The 16,842-nt window shown below is 46.4% G+C and overlaps 11 non-coding genes and 1 pseudogene across 11 annotated transcripts; 5 read left to right on the forward strand and 7 right to left on the reverse strand.

Annotated features, from left to right (window-relative positions):
- Nucleotides 1-4,770: 4,770 nt before the first annotated feature.
- LOC135032078 (U5 spliceosomal RNA) lies at nucleotides 4,771-4,886 on the reverse strand. The gene has a single exon (XR_010227635.1). It is a non-coding gene; the product is annotated as a U5 spliceosomal RNA (small nuclear RNA).
- A 275-nt stretch (nucleotides 4,887-5,161) lies between these two features.
- On the reverse strand, nucleotides 5,162-5,277 carry LOC135032054 (U5 spliceosomal RNA). Its single transcript, XR_010227611.1, has one exon. It is a non-coding gene; the product is annotated as a U5 spliceosomal RNA (small nuclear RNA).
- Nucleotides 5,278-5,551: 274 nt separating this feature from the next.
- LOC135032067 (U5 spliceosomal RNA) lies at nucleotides 5,552-5,667 on the reverse strand. Its single transcript, XR_010227624.1, has one exon. It is a non-coding gene; the product is annotated as a U5 spliceosomal RNA (small nuclear RNA).
- A 275-nt stretch (nucleotides 5,668-5,942) lies between these two features.
- On the reverse strand, nucleotides 5,943-6,058 carry LOC135032076 (U5 spliceosomal RNA). Its single transcript, XR_010227633.1, has one exon. It is a non-coding gene; the product is annotated as a U5 spliceosomal RNA (small nuclear RNA).
- A 274-nt stretch (nucleotides 6,059-6,332) lies between these two features.
- On the reverse strand, nucleotides 6,333-6,448 carry LOC135032058 (U5 spliceosomal RNA). Its single transcript, XR_010227615.1, has one exon. It is a non-coding gene; the product is annotated as a U5 spliceosomal RNA (small nuclear RNA).
- Nucleotides 6,449-6,712: 264 nt separating this feature from the next.
- LOC135032074 (U5 spliceosomal RNA) lies at nucleotides 6,713-6,828 on the reverse strand. The gene has a single exon (XR_010227631.1). It is a non-coding gene; the product is annotated as a U5 spliceosomal RNA (small nuclear RNA).
- Nucleotides 6,829-7,098: 270 nt separating this feature from the next.
- LOC135032065 (U5 spliceosomal RNA) lies at nucleotides 7,099-7,214 on the reverse strand. Its single transcript, XR_010227622.1, has one exon. It is a non-coding gene; the product is annotated as a U5 spliceosomal RNA (small nuclear RNA).
- A 144-nt stretch (nucleotides 7,215-7,358) lies between these two features.
- Nucleotides 7,359-7,486, forward strand: LOC135032047 (U1 spliceosomal RNA; annotated as a pseudogene).
- A 593-nt stretch (nucleotides 7,487-8,079) lies between these two features.
- Nucleotides 8,080-8,243, forward strand: LOC135031980 (U1 spliceosomal RNA). The gene has a single exon (XR_010227553.1). It is a non-coding gene; the product is annotated as a U1 spliceosomal RNA (small nuclear RNA).
- A 152-nt stretch (nucleotides 8,244-8,395) lies between these two features.
- On the forward strand, nucleotides 8,396-8,558 carry LOC135032011 (U1 spliceosomal RNA). Its single transcript, XR_010227579.1, has one exon. It is a non-coding gene; the product is annotated as a U1 spliceosomal RNA (small nuclear RNA).
- A 675-nt stretch (nucleotides 8,559-9,233) lies between these two features.
- LOC135031976 (U1 spliceosomal RNA) lies at nucleotides 9,234-9,397 on the forward strand. Its single transcript, XR_010227549.1, has one exon. It is a non-coding gene; the product is annotated as a U1 spliceosomal RNA (small nuclear RNA).
- Nucleotides 9,398-9,549: 152 nt separating this feature from the next.
- LOC135032021 (U1 spliceosomal RNA) lies at nucleotides 9,550-9,712 on the forward strand. Its single transcript, XR_010227588.1, has one exon. It is a non-coding gene; the product is annotated as a U1 spliceosomal RNA (small nuclear RNA).
- The last annotated feature ends 7,130 nt before the right edge of the window (nucleotides 9,713-16,842 follow it).

The raw sequence follows: 16,842 nt of genomic DNA on the forward strand, positions 1-16,842 counted from the left end.
ATATCACTTGTACATTTTGCATTGCTCTTCTGGTGACAATGTAGTTTGTTTTTGTCAATTACCATTTCAGTAATAGGGTAAAGAAAATTAAGTGGATTTTTTAAAGAAAACAATGCTGTCAATATACTATTAAAACAAATTAAAATGATAAAAGTTATTGTACTTTAAGTAAAAATAAAAGTGCCAAAATATCAATCCCAGTTTTTGATTACTTTAATTATAAAAAAAAAAATGCACATAGCAGAGGATAGTTTCGATCAATCGACCTCTGGGTTATGGGCCCAGCATGCTTCCATTGCACTACTCTGCTGCTCATGGAAGTGTCAGAGATCCTGAAGACTAAATTGATTAAAGGCCTTAAAGTACTGGACTATAAGGAAAGACTTACTAGGCTGAATATTTATACACTAGAAAAGAGGTGCCTAAGAGGAGATATTATTAATATCTTCAAATATGTAAAGATACATAACAAAGAGTTATCAGAGGAATTATTTATTAAAAGAACACGTGGTCACTCGCTGCGACTGGAGGAAAGTTCAGAACGCAATGGAGGAAAGGTTTCTTCACTGTTAGGGCAATCAGGATGTGGAATTCCCTGCCAGGGAAGGTGGTAATGGCGGACTCTGTAATTGGATTTAAAAAAGGAATGGATACATTTCTGAATGAAAAAGCTATCCAAGGTTATAATACTTAAAATATCAACATGGTTAATCCGGGGGTAACATGAGTTATAGTAGCTAACTAGTCATAAAACATTATTCAGCAAGTATGTAGAATCATCACAACTTAAAACAGGTTGAACACGATGGGCAATTTGCCTCTATTCAACCTCAAAAACTATGTTACTATATTACTATGTTATTGTAGTATACAGAACACCACAATGCAATGAGCAGTGATAGTGAGCACTGATGAGGATACTAGAACTGACACTGAGCAGCAAGATGCAGCACTGGACTATTAGTAATGTACTGTATTATGCTGAGCAACACAATGCAGCACAAGACAATGAACAGTGATACTGAGCACTGATGAGGATACTACTGAGAACTGACACTGAGCAGGAGAGACACACTACTAGTATTACTGAGCAGCAATAAGTAACCACTGATACTGAGCACTGATATTGAGATTTCCACTGAGAGAACATAGCCACGTCCTCTCCGCTCTCTCTTCAATGCACGAGTAAAAATGGCAGCAACGCGCAGCTCTTTATATGGAATCCGAATCTCGCGAGAATCCGACAGCGGGATGATGACATTTTCCCTTGTTCAGGTTTTCCGAGTCAGGCGGGAACAACCGAGCCTGCCTCGGACCAGTGTAAACCACGTGGAGTTCGTGGGGAATTCGGTTCTCGGAGAACCGAACCCGCTCCTCTCTACCTTATACCCTATCAATTTTTTTATTTTCAATCTAAGCCCCTGCAGTTTTCTGTAAGCATCTGCTTCGCTATGATGATCAACAAGTCACAAGGGCAAACACTCAGGGTTTGAGGCGTAGATCTTAGGACCAGCTGCTACAAGCATGGCAGAGGTGTCACTATCACTGGTGACACCCAGAGAGGTGGCGAGGGAGATTGTAATGCAGTGCGCGCAGATAAGCAGTGCAATGGTAAAAAGGAGGTATGGTTTCATAGGTAGGGGCGTGGCCTGGTGGCCTGAATCTACATTTTGTTGCTCCGGGTGTCCCGGGGGTTGGGGGCTGCACCCGGGGACTAGTGTGTGAGCGGTGCTGGCTCCTGCAAAGTGACAGGGCATGGCCACCCAGCATGACGCCTCCCTTCTTGACCATGCTGTAATTGCAGTCGCACTGCAGTTCAGCGTGATCATAAAAAATGGTGTAGGCTCCTGCTGGTGCAGACTGTATGTGCGCGCAGGAAGCCGCCACCATTTTTGTGATCACAGCGGCTGAATGTGATGTCATACAGTCGCTGTGACCACGCCCCCTGTGTCTCCTCCGTTGCAGACCCCATTTTGAAGCCTTGCCCCCGCACCGCTCCATCCCTGACTTGGAAATGGAGTGTTGCAGACCCACCTCTCCCCCCCTTCCCCGCCCCGATTGACAGGCAGAGGCGATCACATTCTCTGCGGGGTGCCGCAGAAAATGCAGGCACATGCGTATGCTCTTAGCAATTTTTGCAGTTGGATCGCTTATTGTGATTGCAATCCAACCTGAATCAGGCCCTATTACCTATCACAATGCGCTGCGGGCAGTACAAAATTGGGTTAATATAGGAGAAAAACCCCCAGACCTGTGCTCCTTAACTGTACCTGGTGGCTAGTGGAGCGGCTGCCCAGTAATCAGTGTCCACCGCAGTGCGCACACGGCCCACCCCCTACGGCCTCGCTCCCCTTCAGCAGCGGCCTCGTGATCCGGAAGGGTGGTGTGTGTGTGACTGACCTTAGGATGAAACCGGAGCCTCCGCTGCAGTGACCCAGCAACCAGGGCACGGGAGTATACAGCGCCGCTGGGAGTGATGAAGCTGCAGTAAAGATGTCTATTAGACCTAGCCTGCTGCAGCCCTTGTAGATTCTCATAAAACAAGTTCTTCTTTTCTTGTCAAAATTAATAGCTAAGAATAGGCTGCCTGAGGCAGGCCCCTGTTAATTGGCCTGCTACTGAAGGCACCAACTACAAACTGAGCTCCCTGTTCATGGAAGCGGGGTTATAGAGGAGAATGCACTGAGCTTCTTGGGAACAGTCAAAAGCTTTGAGCCGGTTGGTGCCTCAGATCAAGATCCTACTCTACACCCCAATGTGAATCCTTGTGGAGTCCAGTGTACCCCACAGAAGAAATTAATGTGTCACACCCATTGGCAGCAACCTTAGAATAGCTGCTGACGGGCACAATTGAGAAAGGAAGGGGGGGGGGACATTTGAATCCAGCACATAGATGCAATTCAAATATGTAATTCGTACCTTCCTATTTTAAAATATAATGGATGAACCTCACCCTGTGAGAACAATCTTCATGATCAAGAGATCTCATATGCAAAATAAATATGAGTTGGGATAGGGCTGGGGAAGGCTGCTCGGGCAGCACCTCCCCCGTCAAGTTAAGGAGATTCAACTGAGGAAGCACAAGGGAACTCTCGTCTGGGGACAACAACTGCAGGGAGACCACATCTTTTCAGATGAACATGGGAGGGCGGAAGGCTGCCTAATACTGAAGCACCATATGCAACAACTAGTACAAGCATTCCTGGGGGAAGGTCTGCAGCAGACGGATTTGCATACGGTGATGTTATCCAAGCAGTGGGCCAAAGTTGACTGGAACCCTCATCTGCATATGAAAAGAGAAAAGGGGCATGCAGGGCATGGCGGCCTTTTGCAGTGCTTGGATGACCCCTAGTTCACATTAAACACCCCCACCCTCCTTTGGTGTGGGGCTCATGTTGGCCATGCCCCATCCCCTGAAGCATTCAAGCTGATTTCTTGCAGCAGCTGGGCACTGTAACAGCTCCAGAGCTGTTCTGTAAGGCAAGTAAAAGGGTGTGGGCCCTGCAGCACCACCTGTAGTTCGCATTGTGCGTTGGAAGGCACAAAGTAAGCAGACGGGAGGAGAAGTCAGGATAGTGCGCAAGGGCATTCTTTTCTCTTAGTCCGTAGAGGATGCTGGGGTCACATTAAGAACCATGGGGTATAGACAGGATCCGCAAGAGACATGGGCACTTTAAGACTTTCAAAGGGTGTGAACTGGCTCCTCCCTCTATGCCCCTCCTCCAGACTCCAGTTATAGGAACTGTGCCCAGGGAGACGGACATTTCGAGGAAAGGATTTATTGTTAAACTAAGGTGAGCATCTTACCAGCTCACACCTTAAACATGCCGCAGAACGTGGCATTCAACAGAACACAAGCCAACGGCATGAACAATTGCAGCAAAAAGCTGACCAGAACCATAACACAACATGTGTATAACCACAAGTAATAACTGCAGACACAGTATGGACTGGGACGGGTGCCCAGCATCCTCTACAGACTAAGAGAAAAGGATTTACCGGTAGGTATTAAAATCCTATTTTCTCATACGACCTAGAGGATGCTGGGGTCACATTAAGAACCATGGGGTTATACCAAAGCTCTTGAACGGGTGGGAGAGTGCGTACGACTCTGCAGCACCGAATGACCCAACTTAAGGTTATCATCAGCCAAGGTATCAAACTTGTAAAACTTAGCAAAAGTGTTTACTAAATAGCTGCTCAGCAAAGTTGCAATGCCGAGACTCCCCGACCAGCTGCCAAGGATGAACCCACCTTTCTAGTAGAATGGGTCTTCACCTACTTCAGTAACGGCAATCCTGCCGTGGAACGAGCATGCTGAATCTTACCACAGATCCAGCGCATAATGGTCTGCATGGAAGCAGGACACCAAATCCTGTTGGGAGCATACAGGACAAACAGAGCCTCTGTTTTCCTAATCTGAACCGTTCTGGTGACATACATTTTCAAAGTTCTGACCACAGCCAGAGACTTTGACTCAACGAAGGTGTCAGTGGCCAAAGGCACCATGTGGAAAGATGAACCACCTTCGGCAGAAATTGTTGACGTGTCCTCAATTCTGCTCTATCTTCATGAAAGATCAAATAAAGGCTCTTGTGATACTGCATGGTTTGTACTGTTTTCCATGTGCTCCCAGACCTTTAAGCAAGTAGCATGGTCAAGAAAGTTCTGTTTGAAAAGAAACAACATTTACTGTCATTGTTATGCAAATAAACTTACATTAAAGCTAACAAGAAAGCACACTCGTTCTGTCTTTAAACTGATAAAAGAAACCCCAATAATATGGGGCATGCAAAAATTGAGATAAAACTCAGTTTTGCTCCTCTCCACGGAAATCTTTAATAAAAGGCGAAATATTTGTTAGTTCTGAAGAGAAACCAGAGCATGACCAAGATTCCACCTGTCGCCTGAGTGCCATGCCAGCAGTTCTCATTCAGCTGAAAGTGAGCACCCAATTTGAATGAAAGAAAGCAGATTTCTCACCAGGCTTCCCCTTGCTGTAAACATGGTTTGTACTCTTTTCCATGTGCTCCCAGATCTTTCAAGCAATTAGTGTGGTCAAGAAAGTTCTGTTTGAAAAGAAACAAACATTTACTGTCATTTCTATGCAAATGAGCTTACATTAAAGCACACTCGTTCTATCTTTAAACCGATAAAATAAAACCCCAATAAGATGGGGCATGCAAAAATTGAGATAAAACTCAGTTTTGCTCCTCTCCACGGAAATCTTTAGTAAAAGGCGAAAGATTTGTTCGTTCTGAAGAGAAACCAGAACATGACCAAGATTCCACCTGTCGCCTGAGTGCCATGCCAGCAGTCCTCATTCAGCTCAAAGTGAGCACCCAATTTGAAAGAAAGAAAGCAGATTTCTCACCAGGCTTCCCCTTGCTATAAACATGGTTTGTACTCTTTTCCATGTGCTCCCAGATCTTTCAAGCAATTAGTATAGTCAAGAAAGTTCTGTTTGAAAAGAAACAAACATTTACTGTCATTTCTATGCAAATGAGCTTACATTAAAGCACACTCGTTCTATCTTTAAACCGATAAAAGAAACCCCAATAAGACGGAGCATGCAAAAATTGAGATAAAACTCAGTTTTGCTCCTCTCCACGGAAATCTTTAGTAAAAGGCGAAAGATCTGTTCGTTTTGAAGAGAAACCAGAGCATGACCAAGATTCCACCTGTCGCCTGAGTGCCATGCCAGCAATCCTCATTCAGCTCAAAGTGAGCACCCAATTTGAAAGAAAGAAAGCAGATTTCTCACCAGGCTTCCCCTTGCTATAAACATGGTTTGTACTCTTTTCCATGTGCTCCCAGATCTTTCAAGCAATTAGTGTGGTCAAGAAAGTTCTGTTTGAAAAGAAACAAACATTTACTGTCATTTCTATGCAAATGAGCTTACATTAAAGCACACTCGTTCTATCTTTAAACCGATAAAATAAAATCCCAATAAGATGGGGCATGCAAAAATTGAGATAAAACTCAGTTTTGCTCTTCTCCACGGAAATCTTTAGTAAAAGGCGAAAGATTTGTTCGTTCTGAAGAGAAACCAGAACATGACCAAGATTCCACCTGTCGCCTGAGTGCCATGCCAGCAGTCCTCATTCAGCTCAAAGTGAGCACCCAATTTGAAAGAAAGAAAGCAGATTTCTCACCAGGCTTCCCCTTGCTATAAACATGGTTTGTACTCTTTTCCATGTGCTCCCAGATCTTTCAAGCATTTAGTATAGTCAAGAAAGTTCTGTTTGAAAAGAAACAAACATTTACTGTCATTTCTATGCAAATGAGCTTACATTAAAGCACACTCGTTCTATCTTTAAACCGATAAAAGAAACCCCAATAAGACGGAGCATGCAAAAATTGAAATAAAACTCAGTTTTGCTCCTCTCCACGGAAATCTTTAGTAAAAGGCGAAAGATCTGTTCGTTTTGAAGAGAAACCAGAGTATGACTAAGATTCCACCTGTCGCCTGAGTGCCATGCCAGCAGTCCTCATTCAGCGCAAAGTGAGCACCCAATTTGAAAGAAAGAAAGCAGATTTCTCACCAGGCTTCCCCTTGCTATAAGCATGGTTTGTACTCTTTTCCATGTGCTCCCAGATCTTTCAAGCAATTAGAATGGTCAAGAAAGTTCTGCTTGAAAAGAAACAGACATTTATAGTCATTGTTATGCAAATAAACTTACATTAAAGCTAACAAGAAACTGATAAAAGAAACCCCAATAATATGGGGCATGCAAAAATTGAGATAAAACTCAGTTTTGCTCCTCTCCACAGAAATCTTTAATAAAAGGCGAAAGATTTGTTCGTTCTGAAGAGAAACCAGAGCATGACCAAGATTCCACCTGTCGCCTAAATGCTGTGCCAGCAGTCCTCATTCAGATCAAAGTGAGCGCCCAACTTGAAAGTAAGCAGATTTCTCACCTGGCTTCTCCTTGCTATAAGCATGGTTTGTACTGTATTCCATGTGCTCCCAGATCTTTCAAGCAAGTAGCATGGTCAAGAAAGTTCTGTTTGAAAAGAAACAAACATTTACTGTCATTTCTATGCAAATGAGCTTACATTAAAGCACACTCATTCTATCTTTAAACCGATAAAAGAAACCCCAAAAAGATGGGGCATGCAAAAATTGAGATAAAACTCGGTTTTGCTCCTCTCCACGGAAATCTTTAATAAAAGGCGAAAGATTTGTTCGTTCTGAAGAGAAACCAGAGCATGACCAAGATTTTTATATGAAAATATGTGTTCTCCCTGCAGTTGTTGTCCCCAGATGAGAGTTCCCTTGTGCTGCCTCAGTTGAATCTCCTTTACTTGACAGAGATGTGCCTGAGCAGCGGCCCTCCCCAGCCCTATCCCAAATCATACTTATTTTGCATAGGAGATACCATGGTCATGAAGATTGTTCTCCCAGGGTGAGGTTCATTCATTGCATTCTGGGTATGCTGACCCCTGTGATTTTCCCAAATGTGGGAAACTCGCTTTTATACCCTTGTGCACTATCCTGACTTCTCCTCCTGTCTGCTTACTTTGTGCCTTCCAATGCACAATGCAAACTACAGGTAGTGCTGCAGGGCCCACACCCTTTTACTTGCCTTACAGAGCAGCTCTGGAGCTGATACAGTGCCAAGCTGCTGCAAGAAATCAGCTTGAATGCTTCAGGGGATGGGGCATGGCCAACATGAGCCCCACACCGAAGGAGGGTGGGGGTGTTTAATGCGAACTAAGGGTCATCCAAGCGCCGCAAAAGGCCGCCATGCCCTGCATACCCCTTTTCTCTTTTCATATGCAGATGAGGGTTCCAGCCAACTTTGGCCCACTGCTTGGATGACATCACCGTATGCAAATCCGTCTTCTGCAGAACTTCCCCCAGGAATGCTTGCACTAGTTGTTGCATTTGGTTTGTTGTTTGGGGGTGCTTCAGTATTAGGCAGCCTTCTGCCCTCCCATGTTCATCTGAAAATATGTGTTCTCCCTGCAGTTGTTGTCCCCAGATGAGAGTTCCCTTGTGCTGCCTCAGTTGAATCTCCTTTACTTGACAGAGATGTGCATGAGCAGCGGCCCTCCCCAGCCCTATCCCAAATCATACTTATTTTGCATAGGAGATACCATGGTCATGAAGATTGTTCTCCCAGGGTGAGGTTCATTCATTGCATTTTGGGTATGCTGACCCCTGTGATTTACCCAAATGTGGGAAACTCGACTGCATTATTTGTGGTAGTGGGGGACTGTGTTTGTGCTTTCCTCTGGTCAGCTCTGTTAAAACTCAGATTTCTTTGTCTCAGATTTTCCTCTAGCCTTGTTCTTCTTTCGAGAGTTCCCTTGTGCTGCCTCAGGTGGATCTCCTTCACTTGACAGGGGGGTGCCCGAGCAGCGACCCTCCCCAGCTCTAGCCCAACTCCTACTTACCTGCCAGGTGAGATACTATGATCAGGAAGGTGCTTCTCCCAGGGCAAGGCTCACCCATTGCACTCTGGGTGTGCTGCTCCTACGATTTCCCCAAATGTGGGACACTTGACTGCATAATTTGTGTTGCCTCTGGTCGGCTCTCGTATAATTCAGATCTCTTTGTCTCAGGTCTTTCTCCAGCCTAGTTTGTTGTCTGTTTCCACTTCTTTTATCTTGAGCCCCTCCCTTCTATACCCTTGTGCACTATCCTGACTTCTCCTCCCGTCTGCTTACTTTGTGCCTTCCAATGCACAATGCAAACTACAGGTAGTGCTGCAGGGCCCACACAATCTTTTACTTGCCTTAAAGAGCAGCTCTGGAGCTGTTACAGTGCCCAGCTGCTGCAAGAAATCAGCTTGAATGCTTCAGGGGATGGGGCATGGCCAACATGAGCCCCACACCAAAGGTGGGTGGGGGTGTTTAATGCGAACTAGGGGTAATCCAAGCACCGCAAAAGGCCGCCATGCCCTGCACGCCCCTTTTCTCTTTTCATATGCAGATGAGGGTTGAAGCCAACTTTGACCCACTGCTTGGATGACATCACCATATGCAAATCCATCTGCTGCAGGCCTTGCCCCAGGAATGCTTGCACTAGTTGTTGCATTTGGTTTGTTGTTTGGGGGTGCTTCAGTATTAGGCAGCCTTCTGCCCTCCCATGTTCATCTGAAAATATGTGTTCTCCCTGCAGTTGTTGTCCCCAGATGAGAGTTCCCTTGTGCTGCCTCAGTTGAATCTCCTTTACTTGACAGAGATGTGCCTGAGCAGCGGCCCTCCCAGCCCTATCCCAAATCATACTTATTTTGCATAGGAGACACCATGGTCATGAAGATTGTTCACCCAGGGTGAGGTTCATTCATTGCATTCTGGGTATGCTGACCCCTGTGATTTCCCCAAATGTGGGAAACTCGCCTGCATTTTTTGTGGTAGTGGGGGACTGTGTTTGTGTTTTCCTCTGGTCAGCTCTGGTAAAAGTCAGATTTCTTTGTCTCATATATTCCTCTAGCCTTGTTCTTCTTTCGAGAGTTCCCTTGTGCTGCCTCAGTTGGATCTCCTTCACTTGACAGGGGGGTGCCCGAGCAGTGACCCTCCCCAGCTCTAGCCCAACTCCTACTTACCTGCCAGGTGAGATACTATGATCATGAAGGTGCTTCTCCCAGGGCAAGGCTCACCCATTGCACTCTGGGTGTGCTGCTCCTGTGATTTCCCCAAATGTGGGAAACTTGATTGCATAATTTGTGTTTCCCCTGGTCGGCTCTCGTATAATTCAGATCTCTTTGTCTCAGGTCTCTCTCCAGCCTAGTTTGCTGTCTGTTTCCACTTCTCTTTTCTGGAGCCACTCCCTTCTATGCCCTTGCGCACTATCCTGACTTCTCCCGTCTGCTTACTTTGTGCCTTCCAACGCACAATGCGAACTACAGGTAGTGCTGCAGGGCCCACACCCTTTTAGTTGCCTTACAGAGCAGCTCTGGAGCTGTTACAGTGCCCAGCTGCTGCAAGAAATCAGCTTGAATGCTTCAGGGGCTGGGGCATAGCCAACATGAGCCCCACACCAAAGGAGGGTGGGGGTGTTTAATGCGAACTAGGGGTCATCCAAGCACCGCAAAAGGCCGCCATGCCCTGCATGCCCCTTTTCTCTTTTCATATGCAGATGAGGGTTCCAGCCAACTTTGGCCCACTGCTTGGATGACATCACCGTATGCAAATCCGTCTGCTGCAGACCTTCCCCCAGGAATGCTTGTACTAGTTGTTGCATATGGTTTGATATTTGATGGTGCTTCGGTATTAGGCAGCCTTCCGCCCTCCCATGTTCATCTGAAAAGATGTGGTCTCCCTGCAGTTGTTGTCCCCAGACGAGAGTTCCCTTGTGCTTCCTCAGTTGAATCTCCTTAACTTGATGGGGGAGGGGCTGCCCGAGCAGCCACCCTCCCCAGCCCTATCCCAACTCATACTTATTTTGCATATGAGATCTCTTGATCATGAAGATTGTTCTCACAGGGTGAAGTTCATCCATTATATTTTAAAATAGGAAGGTACAAATTACATATTTGAATTGCATCTATGTGCTGGATTCAAATGTCCCCCCCCCCCCCTTCCTTTCTCAATTGTGCCCATCAGCAGCTATTCTAAGGTTGCTGCCAATGGGTGTGACACATTAATTTCTTCTGTGGGGTACACAGGACTCCACAAGGATTCACATTGGGGTGTAGAGTAGGATCTTGATCTGAGGCACCAACCGACTCAAAGCTTTTGACTGTTCCCAAGATGCTCAGCGCATCCTCCTCTATAACCCCGCTTCCATGAACAGGGAGCTCAGTTTGTAGTTGGTGCCTTCAGTAGCAGGCCACTTAACAGGGGCCTGCCTCAGGAAGCCAATTCTTAGCTATTCATTTTGACAAGAAAAGAAGAACTTGTTTTATGAGAATCTACAAGGGCTGCAGCAGGCTAGGTCTAATAGACATCTTTACTGCAGCTTCATCACTCCCAGCGGCGCTGTATACTCCCGTGCCCTGGTTGCTGGGTCACTGCAGCGGAGGCTCCGGTTTCTTCCTAAGGTCAGTCACACACACACCGCCCTTCCGGATCACGAGGCCGCTGATGAAGGGGAGCGTGGCCGTAGGGGGTGGACCGTGTGCGCACTGGCGTGGACACTGATTACTGGGCAGCCGCTCCACTAGCCACCAGGTACAGTTAAGGAGCACAGGTCTGGGGGTTTTTCTCCTATATTAAACCAATTTTGTACTGCCCGCAGCGCATTGTGATAGGTAATAGGGCCTGATTCAGGTTGGATTGCAATCACAATAAGTGATCCAACTGCAAAAATTGCTAAGAGCATACGCATGTGCCTGCATTTTCTGCGGCACCCCGCAGAGAATGCGATCGCCTCTGCCTGTCAATCGGGGCAGGGGGGGAGAGGGGGGTCAGCAACACTCCATTTCCAAGTCAGGGATGGAGCGGTGCGGGGGCAAGGCTTCAAAATGGGGTCTGCAATGGAGGAGACACAGGGGGCGTGGTCACAGCAGCTGTATGACATCACATTCAGCCGCTGTGATCACAAAAATGGTGGCGGCTTCCTGCGCGCACATACAGTCTGCACCAGCAGGAGGCTACACCATTTTTTATGATCACGCTGAACTGCAGTGCGACTGCAATTACAGCATGGTCAAGAAGGGAGGCGTCATGCTGGGTGGCCATAAGAGATGAGCGGGTTCGGTTCCTCGGAATCCGAACCCGCCCGAACTTCACCCTTTTTTGCTCGGGTCCGAGCAGACTCGGATCCTCTCGCCTTGCTCGGTTAACCCGAGCGCGCCCGAACGTCATCATCCCGCTGTCGGATTCTCACGAGACTTGGATTCTATATAAGGAGCCGCGCGTCGCCGCCATTTTCACACGTGCATTGAGATTGATAGGGAGAGGACGTGGCTGGCGTCCTCTCCGTTTAGATTAGAAGATAGAGACGAGTGACATTTGATTTACTACTAATTTGGGGAGCAGTTGAACTTGTCAGGAGTACTCAGTAGTGCAGAGTTTTGCTGATAGTGACCACCAGTTTTATTATTTATAATCCGTTCTCTGCCTGAAAAAAAACGATACACATACCATATCTGTGCTCAGCCTCAGTGTGCTGCATGATATATCATCTATGTATATCTGACTGTGCTGAGTGCTCACTGCTCACACAGCTTAATTGTGGGGGAGACTGGGGAGCAGTTATAGCAGGAGTACAGTGCACACTTTTGCTGCCAGTGTGACCACCAGTATATTGTCTGCCTGAAAAAGTTAAACACTCCTGTGGTGTTTTTTTTTTATTCTATAAATGCATTCTGCTGACAGTGTCCAGCAGGTCCGTCATACATATATTATATAAATATTTACCTGCAGTAGTGTTATATTTTTTTTTTCATCTTTATCATCTCTATATTAGCAGACGCAGTACGGTAGTCCACGGCTGTGGCTATCTCTGTGTCGTCAGTGCTCGTCCATAATTGTATACCTACCTACCTGTGGTGGTTTTTTTTTTTCTATCTTCTTCATACTAGTAGTTTAGGAGTCTACTGACAGTGTCCACCAGGTCCATCATTATATTATATACCTACAGTAGTAATATATTTATTATATTATCTATACTAGCAGACGCAGTACGGTAGTCCACGGCTGTGGCTATCTCTGTGTCGTCAGTGCTCGTCCATAATTGTATACCTACCTACCTGTGGTGGGGTTTTTTTTTAATCTTCTTCATACTAGTAGTTTAGCAGTCTGCTGACAGTGTCCACCAGGTCCGTCATTATATTATATACCTACAGTAGTAATATATTTATTATATTATCTATACTAGCAGATGCAGTACGGTAGTCCACGGCTGTACCTACCTCTGTGTCGTCAGTGCTCGTCCATAATTGTATACCTACCTGTGGTGGGGTTTTTTTTTCTATCTTCTTCATACTAGTAGTTTAGGAGTCTGCTGACAGTGTCCACCAGGTCCGTCATTATATTATATACCTACAGTAGTAATATATTTAGTATATTATCTATACTAGCAGACGCAGTACGGTAGTCCACGGCTGTACCTACCTCTGTGTCGTCACTCGTCCATAATTGTATACCTAACTGTGGTGGTTTTTTTTTTCTATCTTCTTCATACTAGTAGTTTAGCAGTCTGCTGACAGTGTCCACCAGGTCCGTCATTATATTATATATACCTACAGTAGTTATATATATTTTTTTTTATATCATTAATTATCATCTCTATACTAGCAGACGCAGTACGGTAGGCCACGGCTGTGGCTATCTCTGTGTCGTCAGTGCTCGTCCATAATTGTATACCTACCTACCTGTGGTGGAAGTTTTTTTCTATCTTCTTCATACTAGTAGTTTAGCAGTCTGCTGACAGTGTCCACCAGGTCCGTCATTATATTATATATACCTACAGTAGTTATATATATATTTTTTTTTTATATCATTAATTATCATCTCTATACTAGCAGACGCAGTACGGTAGTCCACGGCTGTAGCTACCTCTGTGTCGTCAGTCACTCGTCATCCATAAGTATACTAGTATCCATCCATCTCCATTGTTTACCTGAGGTGCCTTTTAGTTGTGCCTATTAAAATATGGAGAACAAAAATGTTGAGGTTCCAAAAATAGGGAAAGATCAAGATCCACTTCCACCTCGTGCTGAAGCTGCTGCCACTAGTCATGGCCGAGACGATGAAATTCCATCAACGTCGTCTGCCAAGGCCGATGCCCAATGTCATAGTACAGAGCATGTAAAATCCAAAACACAAAAGATCAGTAAAAAAATGACTCAAAAATCTAAATAAAAATCGTCGGAGGAGAAGCGTAAACTTGCCAATATGCCATTTACCACACGGAGTGGCAAGGAACGGCTGAGGCCCTGGCCTATCTTCATGGCTAGTGGTTCAGCTTCACATGAGGATGGAAGCACTCAGCCTCTCGCTAGAAAAATGAAAAGACTTAAGCTGGCAAAAGCACAGCAAAGAACTGTGCGTTCTTCAAAATCACAAATCCACAAGGAGAGTCCAATTGTGTCGGTTGCGATGCCTGACCTTCCCAACACTGGACGTGAAGAGCATGCACCTTCCACCATTTGCACGCCCCCTGCAAGTGCTGGAAGGAGCACCCGCAGTCCAGTTCCTGATAGTCAGATTGAAGATGTCAGTGTTGAAGTACACCAGGATGAGGAGAATATGGGTGTTGCTGGCGCTGGGGAGGAAATTGACAAGGAGGATTCTGATGGTGAGGTGGTTTGTTTAAGTCAGGCACCCGGCGAGACACCTGTTGTCCGTGGGAGGAATATGGCCATTGACATGCCTGGTGAAAATACCAAAAAAATCAGCTCTTCGGTGTGGAAGTATTTCAACAGAAATGCGGACAACAGGTGTCAAGCCGTGTGTTGCCTTTGTCAAGCTGTAATAAGTAGGGGTAAGGACGTTAACCACCTCGGAACATCCTCCCTTATACGTCACCTGCAGCGCATTCATCATAAGTCAGTGACAAGTTCAAAAACTTTGGGCGACAGCGGAAGCAGTCCACTGACCAGTAAATCCCTTCCTCTTGTAACCAAGCTCACGCAAACCACCCCACCAACTCCCTCAGTGTCAATTTCCTCCTTCCCCAGGAATGCCAATAGTCCTGCAGGCCATGTCACTGGCAATTCTGACGAGTTCTCTCCTGCCTGGGATTCCTCCGATGCATCCTTGAGTGTAACGCCTACTGCTGCTGGCGCTGCTGTTGTTGCTGCTGGGAGTCGATGGTCATCCCAGAGGGGAAGTCGTAAGACCACTTTTACTACTTCCACCAAGCAATTGACTGTCCAACAGTCCTTTGCGAGGAAGATGAAATATCACAGCAGTCATCCTGCTGCAAAGCGGATAACTGAGGCCTTGGCATCCTGGGCAGTGAGAAACGTGGTTCCGGTATCCATCATTACTTCAGAGCCAACTATAGACTTGATTGAGGTACTGTGTCCCCGGTACCAAATACTATCTAGGTTCCATTTCTCTAGGCAGGCGATACCAAAAATGTACACAGACCTCAGAAAAAGACTCACCAGTGTCCTAAAAAATGCAGTTGTACCCAATGTCCACTTAACCACGGACATGTGGACAAGTGGAGCAGGGCAGACTCAGGACTATATGACTGTGACAGCCCACTGGGTAGATGTATTGACTCCCGCCGCAAGAACAGCAGCGGCGGCACCAGTAGCAGCATCTCGCAAACGCCAACTCTTTCCTAGGCAGGCTACGCTTTGTATCACCGCTTTCCAGAATACGCACACAGATGAAAACCTCTTACGGCAACTGAGGAAGATCATCACAGAATGGCTTACCCCAATTGGACTCTCCTGTGGATTTGTGGCATCGGACAACGCCAGCAATATTGTGCGTGCATTATATCTGGGCAAATTCCAGCACGTCCCATGTTTTGCACATACCTTGAATTTGGTGGTGCAGAATTATTTAAAAAACGACAGGGGCGTGCAAGAGATGCTGTCGGTGGCCACAAGAATTGCGGGACACTTTCGGCGTACAGGCACCACGTACAGAAGACTGGAGCAACACCAAAAACGCCTGAACCTGCCCTGCCATCATCTGAAGCAAGAAGTGGAAACGAGGTGGAATTCAACCCTCTATATGCTTCAGAGGATGGAGGAGCAGCAAAAGGCCATTCAAGCCTATACATCTGACCACGATATAGGAGGTGGAATGCACCTGTCTCAAGCGCAGTGGAGAATGATTTCAACGTTGTGCAAGGTTCTGCAACCTTTTGAACTTGCCACACGTGAAGTCAGTTCAGACACTGCCAGCCTGAGTCAGGTCATTCCCGTCATCAGGCTTTTGCAGAAGAAGCTGGAGACATTGAAGGAGGAGCTAAGACAGAGCGATTCCGCTAGGCATGTGGGACTTGTGGATGGAGCCCTTCATTCGCTTAACCAGGATTCACGGGTGGTCAATCTGTTGAAATCAGAGCACTACATTTTGGCCACCGTGCTCGATCCTAGATTTAAAACCTACGTTGTATCTCTCTTTCCGGCAGACACAAGTCTGCAGGGGTTCAAAGACCTGCTGGTGAGAAAATTATCAAGTCAAGCGGAACTTGATCGGTCAACAGCTCCTCCTTCACAGTCTCCCGCAATTGGGGGTGCGAGGAAAAGGCTCAGAATTCCGAGCCCACCCGCTGGCGGTGATGCAGGGCAGTCTGGAGCGACTGCTGATGCTGACATCTGGTCCGGACTGAAGGACCTGCCAACGATTACGGACATGTCGTCTACTGTCACTGCATATGATTCTCTCACCATTGAAAGAATGGTGGAGGATTATATGAGTGACCGCATCCAAGTAGGCACGTCAGACAGTCCGTACGTATACTGGCAGGAAAAAGAGGCAATTTGGAGGCCCTTGCACAAACTGGCTTTATTCTACCTAAGTTGCCCTCCCACAAGTGTGTACTCCGAAAGAGTGTTTAGTGCCGCCGCTCACCTTGTCAGCAATCGGCGTACGAGGTTACTTCCAGAAAATGTGGAGAAGATGATGTTCATTAAAATGAATTATAATCAATTGCTCCGTGGAGACATTGACCAGCAGCAATTGCCTCCACAAAGTATACAGGGAGCTGAGATGGTGGATTCCAGTGGGGACGAATTGATAATCTGTGAGGAGGGGGATGTACACGGTGATGAATCGGAGGATGATGATGAGGTGGACATCTTGCCTCTATAGAGCCAGTTTGTGCAAGGAGAGATTTATTGCTTCTTTTTTGGTGGGGGTCCAAACCAACCCGTCATTTCAGTCACAGTCGTGTGGCAGACCCTGTCACTGAAATGATGGGTTGGTTAAAGTGTGCATGTCCTGTTTATACAACATAAGGGTGGGTGGGAGGGC

This window comes from Pseudophryne corroboree, unplaced genomic scaffold (assembly GCF_028390025.1).
Source record: "Pseudophryne corroboree isolate aPseCor3 unplaced genomic scaffold, aPseCor3.hap2 scaffold_539, whole genome shotgun sequence".
Classification (NCBI taxonomy): domain Eukaryota; kingdom Metazoa; phylum Chordata; class Amphibia; order Anura; family Myobatrachidae; genus Pseudophryne; species Pseudophryne corroboree.